The 14,814-nt window shown below is 44.1% G+C and overlaps 1 protein-coding gene across 3 annotated transcripts in view; it reads right to left on the reverse strand.

Moving 5' to 3' along the window:
* Positions 1 to 14,327, reverse strand: part of SLC8A3 (solute carrier family 8 member A3) — a 319,194-nt gene extending 304,867 nt beyond the window's left edge. For all 3 annotated transcript variants that reach the window (XM_040333389.1, XM_040333388.1, XM_040333387.1), the window contains exon 1: positions 14,002 to 14,327. The gene's annotated coding sequence lies outside the window, so the exon portion shown is untranslated. The remainder of the gene's footprint in view (positions 1 to 14,001) is intronic.
* Positions 14,328 to 14,814: the final 487 nt, after the last annotated feature.

Here is a 14,814-nt window from a genome sequence, read left to right on the forward strand (position 1 = left end):
CCCCCCCCCTGTACACAAACAGCCTCCTCCCTTCACTTGTACTCACAGCCCCCACTTGTAAGGTCACGGTGGTCTTCCTTCTCCCAAGTCCTGTTTCCACATGTCCCTTTGAAAATACATTACAGGCAGCAAAGCAAACACGAGGGCGCACATACAGGAAGCGGCCAGAGGTGGCAGTGAAGAGCTCTGTAAGCTCTGTGACACTGATCTTGCAACAGCTGTGGAGCCGACTGCACAAACACAGAGAGTCAGCACAGCTACAGATGCGAGCATGGCAGACCCTTGCCGATTCCAGGGGGGGTCACTCGCCCCCCCTTAACCCTATGAGCGGACGCCCATGCACCTAAAGTCACAGTATGGCCAGATCACCAATATAAATGAAAGAGGTAGAGAATGTGTAACGAAAAAAGAATATATGAGGGGTGAGAAGGGGTATGAAAGAAAAAGGAGAGATGGACCATGGGACTGATGAACCCTCTGAATTACAAGAACATCCAGGGAAAAAAAAATCAACTAAAGGGTGTTAAATAGTCAATAGAAAACCATCATCCCACTTCATCGTTTTCATCCCAACCATCAGTTCTATTTAAGCCCTGGTTGACACTGGAACAATTTGACATGCGTTTTGACATATCAATTGCCGTCAATGGCACTGCCCTAATTTCAAAAAGTGTTTTCTGTACTACTTTTTGCGATTTCGGGCTGTAATTTACATTGGCATCTGTGCAGAAACCTGCACAGATGTCTCTGAAATTGCGGCTGAAATCGGGACTGACATGCGGGAGTGAAATCAGCTGAACGCGCACGGCTTCATTCCCGCAGCTCGGTGAGAGCCTGGGCTTAAGACTGAAGCTAGGCTGTTCGCAAGCCAAAATGTCTCGGTTGTATTTCCTATAAAAGGACATTTCTACACTGAACTAAATTCCAGCGCAGATTAGAAATTCAACAATATATACATACATACATACATAAATATACATATATACAGTCCTGTGAAAAAGTATGCCCTGCTGATGTCATTGCGTTACCCACAAACTTCAATTTTAAGCGCTTGATCCACTTTCTAAATGTGAGGGTTTCTAATCTTTTTTAAACAAATGTTAAGTTTATACGGATTCACACCATGTGGAGTAATTTTATTTTTTTGGTCATGCTATTTTCAATACTTGAGAGGATTTGGTCTGACAAGCTGGCTGCTTCTGAAGACCGCTTCATGGTGAAATCTCTTGACTAATTGGATTGCCTTACAACTTGATCTGGAACCCAGATGTGGTGGTCCCATATGTTGGTGGTTGCACCAGGGCTTGACAAATTTGCTTGGAATCTAGGAGCCAGCTAAAAAAGTTAGGAGCCAAGAATGCGCCCTGTCCTGCGGAGCTCGTGCGCAGAAGCGAACGCATATGTGAGTAGCGCCCACATATGAAAGCGGTGTTCAAACCACACATGTGAGGTATCGGTGCGAGCGAGAATTTTTTAGTCGCCAATGGAGATTTTGAAGGGTAAAAGTTTGTCGTCATTCCACGAGCGGACGCAATTTTGAAGCGTGACATGTTGGGTATCAATTTACTCTGCGTAACATTATCTTTTACAGAATAAAAAAATTGGGCTGACTTTACTCTTGTCTTATTTTTTAATAAAAAAAGTGAATTTTTTTCCAAAAAAAGTGCGCTTGTAAGACAGCTGCCAAATACGGTGTGATAGAAAGTATTGCAACCAATATTTTATTCTCTAGGATATTAGAGTAAAAAAAAAAAAAATATAATTGTATATATATATATATATATATATATATATATATATATATATATATTTGGGGGGTTCTAATTAGAGGGAAGGAGATGGCAGTGAAAACAGACAGGGGAAGCTTCATTAGCATTGCTGATTGTCTTGTCATACCAACGGCCACCACAAGATGGCGCCATATCACAAAAGGAAACATAGGCCTGCAGAAGGCCCACAAAGCCGTAGCCTCAATTACCGGCTGGCGCAGCCCAACCTGATCGTGCAGCGGGGGGGCGCACGGAGGCACAGGATACCCCAACTGTGCCGCCCCCAAACGCCAAGCCGCTAATTCTAGTCGCAATTGCAAACTGGCGCCCGGGGGTTTGTCGAACTTTGGGTTGCACCATAAGCCTTGTTGGCTCACTGAGCATATGCCCATTTGAGTCCTCTCACTAAGCCTCCTCACTAACCGGTGGTGGTTCTATTGTCTGTGTCCTCACCTCAACATTTATGTCACGTGGAATCCCACCTCTAGTTACACAATTTGTTTTCAATGTTTATTTAAAGACTGCTATGTTTATGTTTTAAAATAACTTTTGTAGGATGGCACATGGATTTTAGTTTGGGTGTGAATTTCACATCTTATTTTCATTATTACAGTGGAACCTTGGTTTACGAGTAACGCGGTCAACGAGCGTTTTGAATAATGAACAACTTTTTTGTTTTTAATTCTGACTCGGTTTGCGAGTGTTGTCTTGCAAAACTAACAGGATTCAAGCTAATGGGGTGTGCAGTACAGTACCGCATTTGGCCAGAGGTGAGGGGGGCGTCGGTGACACTTGGAATGGTTCGGAGCCATACGGAAATACTCAGAATCACTCAGATCAGCCAAGCTGCCCCCAAGTTTTTCCCAGGCTCTACGGTGCCCCCCCTCTGGCCACATGCTGTATTACATGCCATAGAAGTCAATGTGGAACAATTATTTTTGTTTCCATTCACTTCTATGGGGGGGGGGAACTTGCTTTGATATGCAAGTGCTTTGGATTACAGGCATTCTTCTGGAACGGATTATGCTCGTAATCCGAGGCTCCACTGTATTCGTTTTTCATTTTCAATTAGTGGTCATTGCACAGTGTATATTAGTTTGTATACATATTTATTTCCATGTTTTGAGCGCTGCACATAATTTCACATTTATATATTATATAAATTCAACAAAAGCCAACCTCTCTAGCATACATAAAAAAATATCTCTATAGTAAATGGTACCACTGACATTGCCTAGATTATACAGTGATGGCGAACCTTGGCACCCCAGATGTTTTGGAACTACATTTCCCATAATGCTCATGCACTATGCAGTGTAGTTGAGCATCATGGGAAATGTAGTTCCAAAACATCTGGGGTGCCAAGGTTCGCCATTACTAGGACATGTCCACCTGCACTGAGTATACTTATAGCTAGATTCAGGTAGGGGCGCGCAACGTTAGGCAGGCGTAGCGTATGGCATTTACACTACGCCGCCGTAAGTTAGATAGGCAAGTGCTGTATTCACAAAGCACTTGCCTCCTAAGTTACGGCGGCGTAGCGTAAATTGGCCGGCGTAAGCGCGCCTAATTCAAATGAGGATGTGGGGGGGCGTGTTTTATGTATATTAACTGTGACCCGACGTGATTGACGTGACCCGACGTGATGCGCCGTCCGTGTACATATCCCAGTGTGCATTGCTCCAAAGTACGCCGCAAAGACGTATTGGTTTCGACGTGAACCTAAATTATGTCCAGCATATTAACGGACGACTTACGCAAAAAATTTTCGCCGGCCATACTTAACATTTACTACGCCTCCTAGGGGGCAGCTTTATCTTTACGCGGCGTATCTCTTACGGAAACAGCGTATCTTTACTGCGACGGGCGCACGTACGTTCGTGAATCGGCATATCTATGCATTTACATATTCTATGCCGAACTCAACGGAAGCGCCACCTAGGGGCCAGCCTAAATATTGCACCCTTAGATAGGTTTAAGTGTATCTTAGTTTGAGAATACACTTAAACTTACGACGGCGCAGATTCAGAGTTACGCCGGCGTAAATCTTTATGAATCTAGCTATTAGTATCCATCATAAATAAACCAATGCTGCCCTTACTTGTCATATTCCTTCACAGTCACAACACTGTTTAGTGAATGAGAGCAGTGAGAAAAGAAGGATTTGTGCTGCTACAGATCAACCAATGAAGTATACACTTTCATTTTCTAACCTGCACAATAAAATAGCAACTGGAACATGACTGGTTACAATGGCAGCACCTACACACTTTTCTTTATCAGTGTTTATAGAAGACCCAGTATTCTTAGGTTTGGCTGATTGAACACAGCGGTCAGAAAGGCAATAACAAGTGACTCAGCTTTTCCACAAGGTTCCCCTGTACAGCTGCAATCCACTAGAGCTTGAGGTATCAAAATAAGAACTTCTCTGCTATCTATGTAATTATGTGAATGCCACAATGTTCCTAGTAAGGCTAGGTTCACACTACCGTGGCTGCAATTTGATCCGACTTTCAGTGCAATTATGTAGTGTAACTTAATTGTGTTTTGACACGTTTTTGATGGGATTTCCATGCCTCTGTTTGGTTTTGACCAACGATAAGAACATCTGCTGTGACAAGGGGAAAAAGCTGTGAAATCACATCAAAATGTGTCCCATTGCATGAAGATGCATTTTTGGTGCGTTTCCATTGAAGTCTATGGGGTCATAATTGCTCGGAGTCGCACTCAATTAGTGAAGAATTAAAACAGTGCACTGGTAAGGGAAACCCAAATACACGGGTAATGAAAATAAACAAAAAAATTATTCCAAAAAAAGAAAAATTGCTTAAACCAGAGTTCCAGCCACAATTTCACTTTTTAAATATAAATACCCCTGTAATACACAAGCTTAATGTATTCTAGTAAAGTTATTCTGTAAACTAAGGTCCGTTTTGTTAGGTTGTTACAGCATTTAGACACTTTATAAAATAGAAATTGACTGGGGCCATCTTAAGTGTGGGCATCATGAAGCCAGACTGTATGACTTCCTGGATTTCAGCCTTGCACATGCTCAGTGCTGAACAAGCAGTGTCAGATCAGGTTTCAGCACCTGTGCTGTCCAAGTCACATGATTCTTTGAGACTGGGGAGTGCACAGACTCCTGGAAAGTTACACCCACTACATTCCCAGGAGTCTGTGCGGTGTAGGTTAGGAAGCTTAAGCACCTAGGTGCAGGAAGTGGGAAGATTAACTATTCTGCCTAGCAACAACACTTTGAAGGCATCTAAAAAAAAAAAAAATTCGTAAAGGACTAATGACATTTTTTTTTAAACTACTGATGTAATGTTATATTTATGGGTGGAACTCCACTTTAACATCTTCCCGCCCATGGACATCCTATCACGTGCTTGCATCACTTTGGACTCAGCTGTTTACAGATTGGTGTAAAGGGCCAATCACAGTGGCCCTTTACCATGTGATGGTAAGTCCAATCACAGCAATCAGTTATCTGCTTTAAAAAAAAAAAAAAAAAAAAACTCAAAATCAATAAAATCTGTAAATTCAAATAAAATCCTGACTATGAATTGAACGAATCAACCACACTTAACTAAATGAAATAACTAGAATAACGAATCTAAACTAAATGAAACACATTTATTTGTCAAGTCTAATCATCAGTGCCCCTAACAGTTCAGCCTCATCCGTACAGCTCATCAGTGCTGCCTCTATCAGTGGCCATCGGTGCTGCCCATCAGTGCCCACCAGTGCTGCCGATCAGTGCCGCCTCATGAGATTCTACTCATCGGTGCAACTTATTAGCGCCACCTTATCAGTGCCGTTTCGTTAGTGCCATCCTATTAGTGCTGCCTCATCAATGGCGTCTAATCAGTATCCTTCAGTACCTCATTAGTGCCCATCAGTGCAGCCTCATTAGTGTCCATCAATGCACATCAGTGCAGCCTCATCAGTGCCCATCAGTTAAGGCCTGCCATCAGTGCCGCCTCATCAGCGCCGTCTCATCAGCGCCCCTCAGTGCAGCCTCATCAGTGAAGAAGAAATATTTTCAAAATAACAGAAACCAAGAAGAATTTTTTGTGTATTTTTGTTTATTTAGTAAACAATAAAACCCCCAGTGGTGGTTAAATACCACCAAAAAAAGCTCCACCTGTCTGACAAAAATTGATACAAATTTAATTTGGGTACAGTGTTGCATAACTGAGTATTTGGCATTTAAAGAGTGGAAGCGCTCAAAGCTGAAAATTGGTCTGGGCAGGAAGGGGGTGAAAGTGCCCAGTATTGAAGTGGTTAAGTAACACAATAGTAACACATACCATTTGCCATTTTATAAAATTTTTCCCAAAGGGCTCAAGAGCTGAAATTCCTCGTAGTACGTCACTACATTCGTGTTTGTGGCACGACGATTTTCTAACGTCAGTATGCAAGACAAGATCCCGGCACATGCCCTTTTGACAAAAATCAGACGCTTGGTTAGCCAACAATCGTACCGTGTGTACCAGGCTTAAGGCTGGCCATACACATTTTGAATTTCAGCCAGTTCCTGATGAATTCTAATTGGCCACTGGATGTGTGGTATAAACTGTAGACATGTGCGTTCCGTTCGTAACGAATGGATTTTCGTACGAATTTGGTAGTATTCGTACATACGTATCAATTCGAACATCCGAAAGAACCAAAATAAGAAAATTCCGGAATTACGAATAAGCAAAATAACGAACAAGCGAAAATACGAACGTATGATTGGACAATCTTACTAAAATACGAAACACCGAAAAAGCAAAAGAATGAAAATTACATCTATAACGAACGATTTGCATTCCGTATTTTAAATCCTTTGTCTGTTCGTATTTTCATTTGTTGTGTATTTTGTAAATCCGTTTGTTTGTAAATTTGTGTACTTGTATCATTCTTTCGAATGGGCACTGGGCAGTGTAGTTAGTGAGTGATTACTTAATATCTTAGCCAATCAGCTTATCTCTTTTGTGCTGAGTCACATTGTACAGTGTAAAGCCTCGTACACACGATCGGACTTCAAACAAACTTTTCCGTGAATTATTGTCTGAAGGGAGTTGGCCAGACTTTTGAAACCGAAAAAGTTTGTCCTATAGAGCGTACACACACGTTGGCAAAAAGTCCGACCGTGTGTACGGGCTTAAGAGAAAGTATATCTTAATATGGATTAGCCGCGTGTTGCTATGTATTTAAATTACGAATCCATTAAACGAAAATTATTATCTAACAAAATTACGAATTTCGAATCAACGAAAATAAATTAGACAGAATTACGAATCATTCAGTATAAACGAAAATAAAACTGTTACGAAAATACGAACGGGTCCGAATAGAAAAACTTTCGTCTTACGAAATGCGAACGAGTCCGAATAGGAAAACTTGAGTCTTACAAAATTATGAATCTACGGAACGAGACGAAACGGAACAAAAAAAAAACCAACGAAAATTTTTGTTGTGAACATGTCTAATAAACTGTATGTAGCTGAGGCTCCATACAGCATACCACTCTATGTTCAGGGTTGGAGCCGAGACTTCCTGTCTCAAACCTGAAACACAGTACAGTATCTGATCGGCGCTCAGCCATTCAGAGGAAGCAATGTATTCTTGCAATGACTACAAAGATTACTCTGATTGGCTGAGTCAGAGGTTGTGACATCATCAGCCCACCTCTCTGACTCAGTCAGTCAGAGGAAGATTTGTATTCATTGCTAGAATATATTGCTTTCTCTGAATGGCTCAGTGATGATCAAATAGACTCCATTGTGTTTTGGGTATGAGACAAGAAGTCTCAGCTCCAACCCCAAACACAGTGCTGTGTGCAGCCTCAGCTACATACAGTTTATACCGCACATCCAGTATAGGGAGCTGATACAAGGATAATCAATGTTTGGAGCAAGTCTCTACCGACAATAAATACTGTGAAACAATTCTGTGAAACAAAAAACGACGTTTCGAAAAACGACACAAAAAATGTAAGCATGTTCAAATTTTTTTTGTCGTTTTTTTGAAGACATAAAACGACGTTTTGCTCACACACGATCATTTTAAATTAGGTTTTTTTAAAACGTCGTTTTTTTTTCATCACAAAAAACGACTGTCTGTACGCAGCATTAGTTTAGCACACGGCACAACAGTGAAAAATGTAATGCCCCCCCCCCACCCTATTAAACAGATGAATGCTCAAACTTCTCATGTATCAGGCTTATTTAAAAAACTGTACAAGGACCAACGGTGCTATGAAAAGCGCAGTAACCCATAAGAACCAATCACATTTCAGCTTACTCCTGTGAGATCAGTGAAGAGGGAAGTGACAGCTTGCTATGGGTTACTGCACATAACATTTTGCTTGAATGAACAAACCTGATACAAATCAATTACAGAAAACCTTGCTGGCAGAGATCAAGTAAATAATATTGAAAAATAAAATTTATTTACAAAAAGGAAGTCAATAGTTCTGTTACTTTTCATTTATAAACATCTATACATAAACCTACAGGTCACAAAAATATTTACTCCAGCGCATATTACTACTGTGCTAAAAATACCAAACTGCAAGCCTGTTGTTAGGCCTTGTGACACAGACAGCACAGGAAAATCCCACTTGCTACAGTTTTCTAGGGCCTGATTGCACAGCATGTTCTGCTAGCTAATGCATGGGAAATACCAATGCTGCAAGGATGTCCATCCCTCTATGTCTGGGTCCTTGCCACCTTTACCAAGATTAAACAAAACTCAGATAAACCAAAACCCATTGGCCCAAGGGCAGATTGAGATTAAATGGATTAAAATAAATTCTGAATTCTACAGATAATGTTCTGGGAGAGATAATTACAGCCCCCGGTACAAATCCCATCCTCTGTACACACAGCTCTGCTCTAGAAACCATTTGGCATATGTAGTTTTTTTAGTTGTACGATGCAGCCTACATAGAGTGGGTTGGCAATATACCACCTACATGGTAGCGCAGTAAGTAACTGTCTGACCTACATTATTCATACATGTCATCACACAAGGTAATGCATAGTTATTTGAAAAAGTAGAAGCTTAAGGCCTTGTACACACGACCGAACATGTCCGATGAAAACGGTCCGCGGACCGTTTTCATCTGACATTTCTGCTGGGAGCTTTTGGTCTGATGTGTGTACACACCATCAGACCAAAATCCCCGCGGACAGAGAACGCGGTGACGTAGAAGACACCGACGTTCTCTAACACGGAAGTTCAATGCTTCCACGCATGCGTTGAATCAATTCGACGCATGCGCGGGATTTCGGGCCGCTGGTTATACGTCATAACCAGCGGACATGTCCGATGAGTCGTACTAACCAGCGATGTATTATGGCCTAGGCCGACAAGGCCCAGGCCTAGGGCGGCACTTTGTGGGGGGCGGCGAAAAAGCTGTCCCCCTGTGCTCATCCCACCCTGTCCCCCTGTGCTCATTCCACCCTGTGCTCATCCCACCCTGTCCCCCTGTCCTCATCCCACCCTGTCCTCATCCCACCCTGTGCCTCTGTCATCATCCCACTGCGTCCCTCTGTCCTCATCCCATGAAAATGACAGGACGGGTCTTAAAAAGGAAGGGGTGCGTCATATATAAAGTAGGGGGTGCGCAAGTTTCACCAGGCCTAGGGCAGCACAAAACCTAAATACACCCCTGGTACTAACCGTCGGACATGTCCGACGGACAGGTTTCCAGCGGACAAGTTTCTTAGCATGCTAAGAAACTTTTGTCCGCTGGAAACCTGTCCGCTAGGCCGTACACACGGTCGGACATGTCCGCGGAAACTGGTCCGTGGACCAGTTTCAGCGGACATGTTCGGTCGTGTGTACGAGGCCTAAAACCAGGGGTTGATTGACAACTCATGCGTCCCCCTGGGCAATAGGAGATTATGGGGACCCCCCCCCCCCAATAGGAGATTATGGGGCCACACAGTATACACACATACAGTATACATACACAGACACACAATATACATACACACAGAATACACACACTGAAAAGGTACTGGAGAGGCGGGGCAGCTATAATCTTTGGATTTTTTTTTTTTAAAAACACAGATTTTTACATACTATCCATGGTTTTACTGAGGCTGGCAACCCTGATGGGGCCCCCCAGGGGCAGTGCCCAAATGGTGAGTCCGCCCCTGCTTAAAACATACATCCACAAATTTCTCTAACTGGAAGCTGGCTAGAGGATGTATTACTATGTGTATTTTCACCAGTACTGACATGTGTCAATCAAATAAATGGATCAGAGCTTGCTATAACTGCCACACGTAGGAATTATGCAATTTAATCATAAGCAGGCATCAGCAACTAGTCAGGTTGTATATAGAAAGGGTTAATGCCCAGTCAACATTTCAAGCAGTGCAGTAAAGTGACAGTGAGTGTTTTTGATGCCTCACATTCCAGTGCATTTGTTATATATAGTCAAACAAACCAGCTAATTATGGGTTCATTTATATTCCCATAATCAGCCAAGCAAGCCTGTTCTTAGGACACTCTAGTGAAGGGTTAAGCTGACACAATGACAAAAGGACAGTTCTGCAGGAATTCATATGGCCCCCCTTCCTCCCAATAACAGCCATTCCCAATGGATCACAATAAAACAGCAGGTTAACTTTTTAACTAGAACGACATCCAAAGGGTTCATTTACAATTTGCATGAACAGCTAGGTTAGCCAAGTTCCAGGAATGCCCTAGTAAAGGGTTAACCTAACTAATACAACACAGATGACCAAGAGACAGCTTTGCAGGAGTTCAGGGGGGGGCCTCTTACCTGTAACAGACATCTCCAGGGATCAGCCCAAAATGAGGGGGTGAACTGTTAACTAGGACTAAGTTTAAAGGGTTAATTCATGAACAGCTGAGCAAACTTAGCCCTATGGAAACTCTAGTTTAAGGTTAACATAGGGGCATATTTACTGAAACTTGTGCCCACAGAATCTGGTGCAGCTGTGCATAGTAACCAATGAGCTACTAACTTCAGCTTGTTCAATTAAGCTTTGACAATACAACCTAAAAGCTGATTAATTGATTAAATTGCACAGCTGTAGCAGATTCTGGGTGCAACAGTTTTAGTAAATGTCCCCCATAGGAGGCAATGAACAGTTCTGCTGGAGTTCATACCGACCTCCTTCCCAGTAGCACCCAGGAATCACCCTAGGTTATCTTTTAACTAGGACAGTGTTCAAAGGGTTAATTTACCATTTCAATGAACAATTAGGTTAGCCAACTTTTAAGAATGCCCTAGTAAAGGGTTAACCTACCCAATGTAACACAGATGACCAATGGACAACTTTGCACAAGTTCAGTGGGTTACCTTCTTCCCCCAGTTCTAAGGACACTCTCTTCAAGGGTTAATATAATGACCATTAGACAGTTCTGCAGGCAGGAGATCATATGGTTCCCCTTTCCCAGTAGCATCCAGGGATCCCCCTAACTAGGTCACAGTTTAAAGGGTTAATTCACACTGTCCATGAACAGCTGAGTAAGCCCAGTGCTCCTGGGAAGGGTTAACCTGGCAGATATGACCAATGGGCAGCTGTGCATGAGTTCAGTGGGCTTTCCTCTCCCCTGTACCAGGGATCACCCACAGGGAGTTGGTCATTAGCTAGGAGGCATCTAATGATCAATTCACATCCATGAACAGCTGTGCAAGCCACATTAAGGGTGTTCTAGTAAAGGGTTAACCTAATACACATGATCGATGGCCAGATCTGCAGGAGTTCATTGGATTCCCTCCCCCAATGGAGACAGATCCCCCTAAACCCAGGGTGGGTTTCAGCAGCCACAGCCAGGACAGGGTTAATCCAGGCTGACTCTCACATTCACATTGCACACTGCCCAGGGTTGCGCTAATTAAATCAGTAACGCTAGATATGAAGGGAAAGACCTCATTAACCCTTTGCAGTGACACAGGGAGGGAGGAGATCTGGTCTTATAATGCAGCATCCTCTGAGATCAGCACCGGCTCTGAAAGGGTTAAAATAAACAGAGGGGGACCCCACTTTGCAGGGGTATTGTCATTCACACAGCGATCTCCCTATCTCACCTGGAAAAGAGGGGAGGGGGGATCACGCCATAGCCTATACGCATAGTGGAGGATATATATAGGCTGTACAGGGGGATCATGCCATGGAAGGAACATATACAGAGGGAGTAGTGGGTGATCGTGCCATCGCAAAGTGGTGGTGTATATATATATATATATTAGTCTGTAGAGGGGGGTCACGCCATAGCCTATACACATAGTGGAGAATTGATATAGAAAGCACAGGGGGATCATGACAGAAAGGGGATAGACAGATATAGCACAGGGGAATGATGGCATAGTGGGGGGATGTATAGTGGCAGCACAGGGGGATGATGCCATAGATGGTACGCATAGTGGGGGGATGTATAGTGACAACACAGGGTGATCATGCCACAGATGGTAGTGGGGGGTGTATAAAGGCAGCATAGAGAGATCTGCTGTAATGCTGAGCTCCAACCAAGTAATGTAGAGTAGCAGCAGGGGGGGGGGGGGGTGTATAGTGGCAAGGTAGAGGCCAGGTAGGCATAGTGGGGGGTGTATAGTGGCAACACAGAGGGGCGATTCCATAGATGGTAGGCATAGTGGGGGGTGTATAGTGGCAACACAGGGGGTGATGCCATAGATGGTTGGCATAGTGGGGGGTGTATAGTGGCAGTTCAGGGGGGTGATGCCATAGGTTGTAGGCATAGTGGGGGGTGTATAGTGGCATCACAGGGAAATGATGCCATAGATGGTTGGCATAGTGGGGGGGTGTTTAGTGGCAGCACATTGAGATCATGCCATAGCATAGATGGTAGGTATAGTGGCAGAACAGGGGGGTGATGCCATAGATGGTAGGCATAGTGGGGGGTGTATAGTGGCAGCACAGGGCAATGATGCCATAGATGGTTGGCATAGTGGGGGTGTATAGTGGCAGCACATTTAGATCATGCCATAAAATAGATAGTGGGCATAGTGGGGGGTATAGTGGCAGCACAGGGGGGTGATGCCATAGATGGTAGGCATAGTGGGGGGTGTATAGTGACAGCACAGGGGAATGATGGCATAGTGGGGGGTGTATAGTGGCAGCACAGGGGAATGATGCCATAGATGGTTGGCATAGTGGGGGTGTATAGTGGCAGCACATTTAGATCATGCCATAAAATAGATAGTGGGCATAGTGGGGGGTATAGTGGCAGCACAGGGGGGTGATGCCATAGATGGTAGGCATAGTGGGGGGTGTATAGTGGCAGCACAGGGGAATGATGCCATAGTGGGGGGTGTATAGTGGCAGCACAGGGGAATGATGCCATAGATGGTTGGCATAGTGGGGGGTGTATAGTGGCAGCACATTTAGATCATAGCATAGATAGTGGGGGGGGGGGGGGTATAGTGGCAGCACAGGGGGTGATTTCATAGATGGTAGGCATAGTGGGGGGTGTATAGCAACAGCACAGGGGAATAATGGCATAGTGGGGGGTGTATAGTGGCAGCACAGGGGAATGATGCCATAGATGGTTGGCATAGTGGGGGGTGTATAGTGGCAGCACATTTAGATCATAGCATAGATAGTGGGCATAGTGGGGGGTATAGTGGCAGCACAGAGGGGTGATGCCATAGATGGTAGGCATAGTGGGGGGTGTATAGTGACAGCACAGGGGAATGATGGCATAGTGGGGGGTGTATAGTGGCAGCACAGGGGAATGATGCCATAGATGGTAGGCATAGTGGAGGACGTATAGTGTCAGCACAGGGAGATCATGCCACAGATGGTACCTATAGTGGGGGGTGTATAAAGGCAGCACAGGGAGATCATGCCACAGATGGTACCTATAGTGGGGGGTGTATAAAGGCAGCACAGGGAGATCATGCCACAGATGGTACCTAAAGTGGGGGGTGTATAAAGGCAGCACAGGGAGATCTGCTGTAATGCTGAGCTCTAACCAAGCAATGTATAGTGGCAGGCAGCACAGGGGGGGTGATGCCATGGATGGCACGTATAGTGGCAGCACAGGGGGATCATGCCCTAGACAGCACGTATAAAGGGGGTGCATAGAGGCAGCACAGGGGATCAGCTGTAATGCTGAGCTCCAAGCAAGCAATTATCTCGGCAGCACAGGGAACAGAGGGATCTGCAGCATTGCTGAGCTCCAAGCAAACACACAGCCCAGGCTCCAGCAGCATATGTGTAGATTTGGCACTTACCCCTTGTGCAATCCGGGCTTGGCTGCTCCTCTTCTGGGGGCTCTGTTCCCAATTCGGATTCTCAGGGTTTTTGCCTAGCGCCCATTGCATCTCCTGGTTAATCAGTGCCTGTGTAGGGGGAGGGATCCTTTGCATGTCACTCCAAATTGCCTTACTTGCTAAAAAATTCTCTCTTCTCTCTTTTGCAGCTGTCAGGGGAAGCAGGGCAGTGCATCTGAAGACACAAAATAGGAGGAAGAGGAGCTGCTGCTGCTGCTGCTGCTGATGTAAATCCAATCCCATGCAGTATGTGTGGACAGGCTGAGGAGGGGAAGGAGGAACACGCTGACCTCTGGAGTCCCAGAGAGATATGAAGCCAGTGTATATATATATATATATATATATATATATATATATATATACACACAGTACAGACCAAAAGTTTGGACACACTGGCCCAGATTCTCAAAGGGCTTACCTACAGTATATATATTATAAACCTTGGATTGCGAGCACAATTCGTTCCAGAAAGATGCTTGTAATCCAAAGCACTTGTATATCAAAGCAAATTTCCCCATAAGAAATAATGGAAACTCAAATAATTCGTTCAACAACCATTTATTCATAAGCCCTTCAGTTTATAGTCCATATAAAAATAATATAGCAATGTGTGTGTAACCATAAAATGTCCATCGACAAATGGAAGCCTCCACAAGGGGATTAGAAGCAAAATCCAGTATAAAAGAGAAGAGAGGCGCCTCCAAGTGTAGCAAAATGTTGCTAAATGTTGTACCTTCATTAAATGTAACCATATTGCTACACTTATAGGTGCCT

The sequence above is a fragment of the Rana temporaria genome, chromosome 13 (genome assembly GCF_905171775.1).
Source record: "Rana temporaria chromosome 13, aRanTem1.1, whole genome shotgun sequence".
NCBI classification, from domain to species: Eukaryota; Metazoa; Chordata; class Amphibia; order Anura; family Ranidae; genus Rana; species Rana temporaria.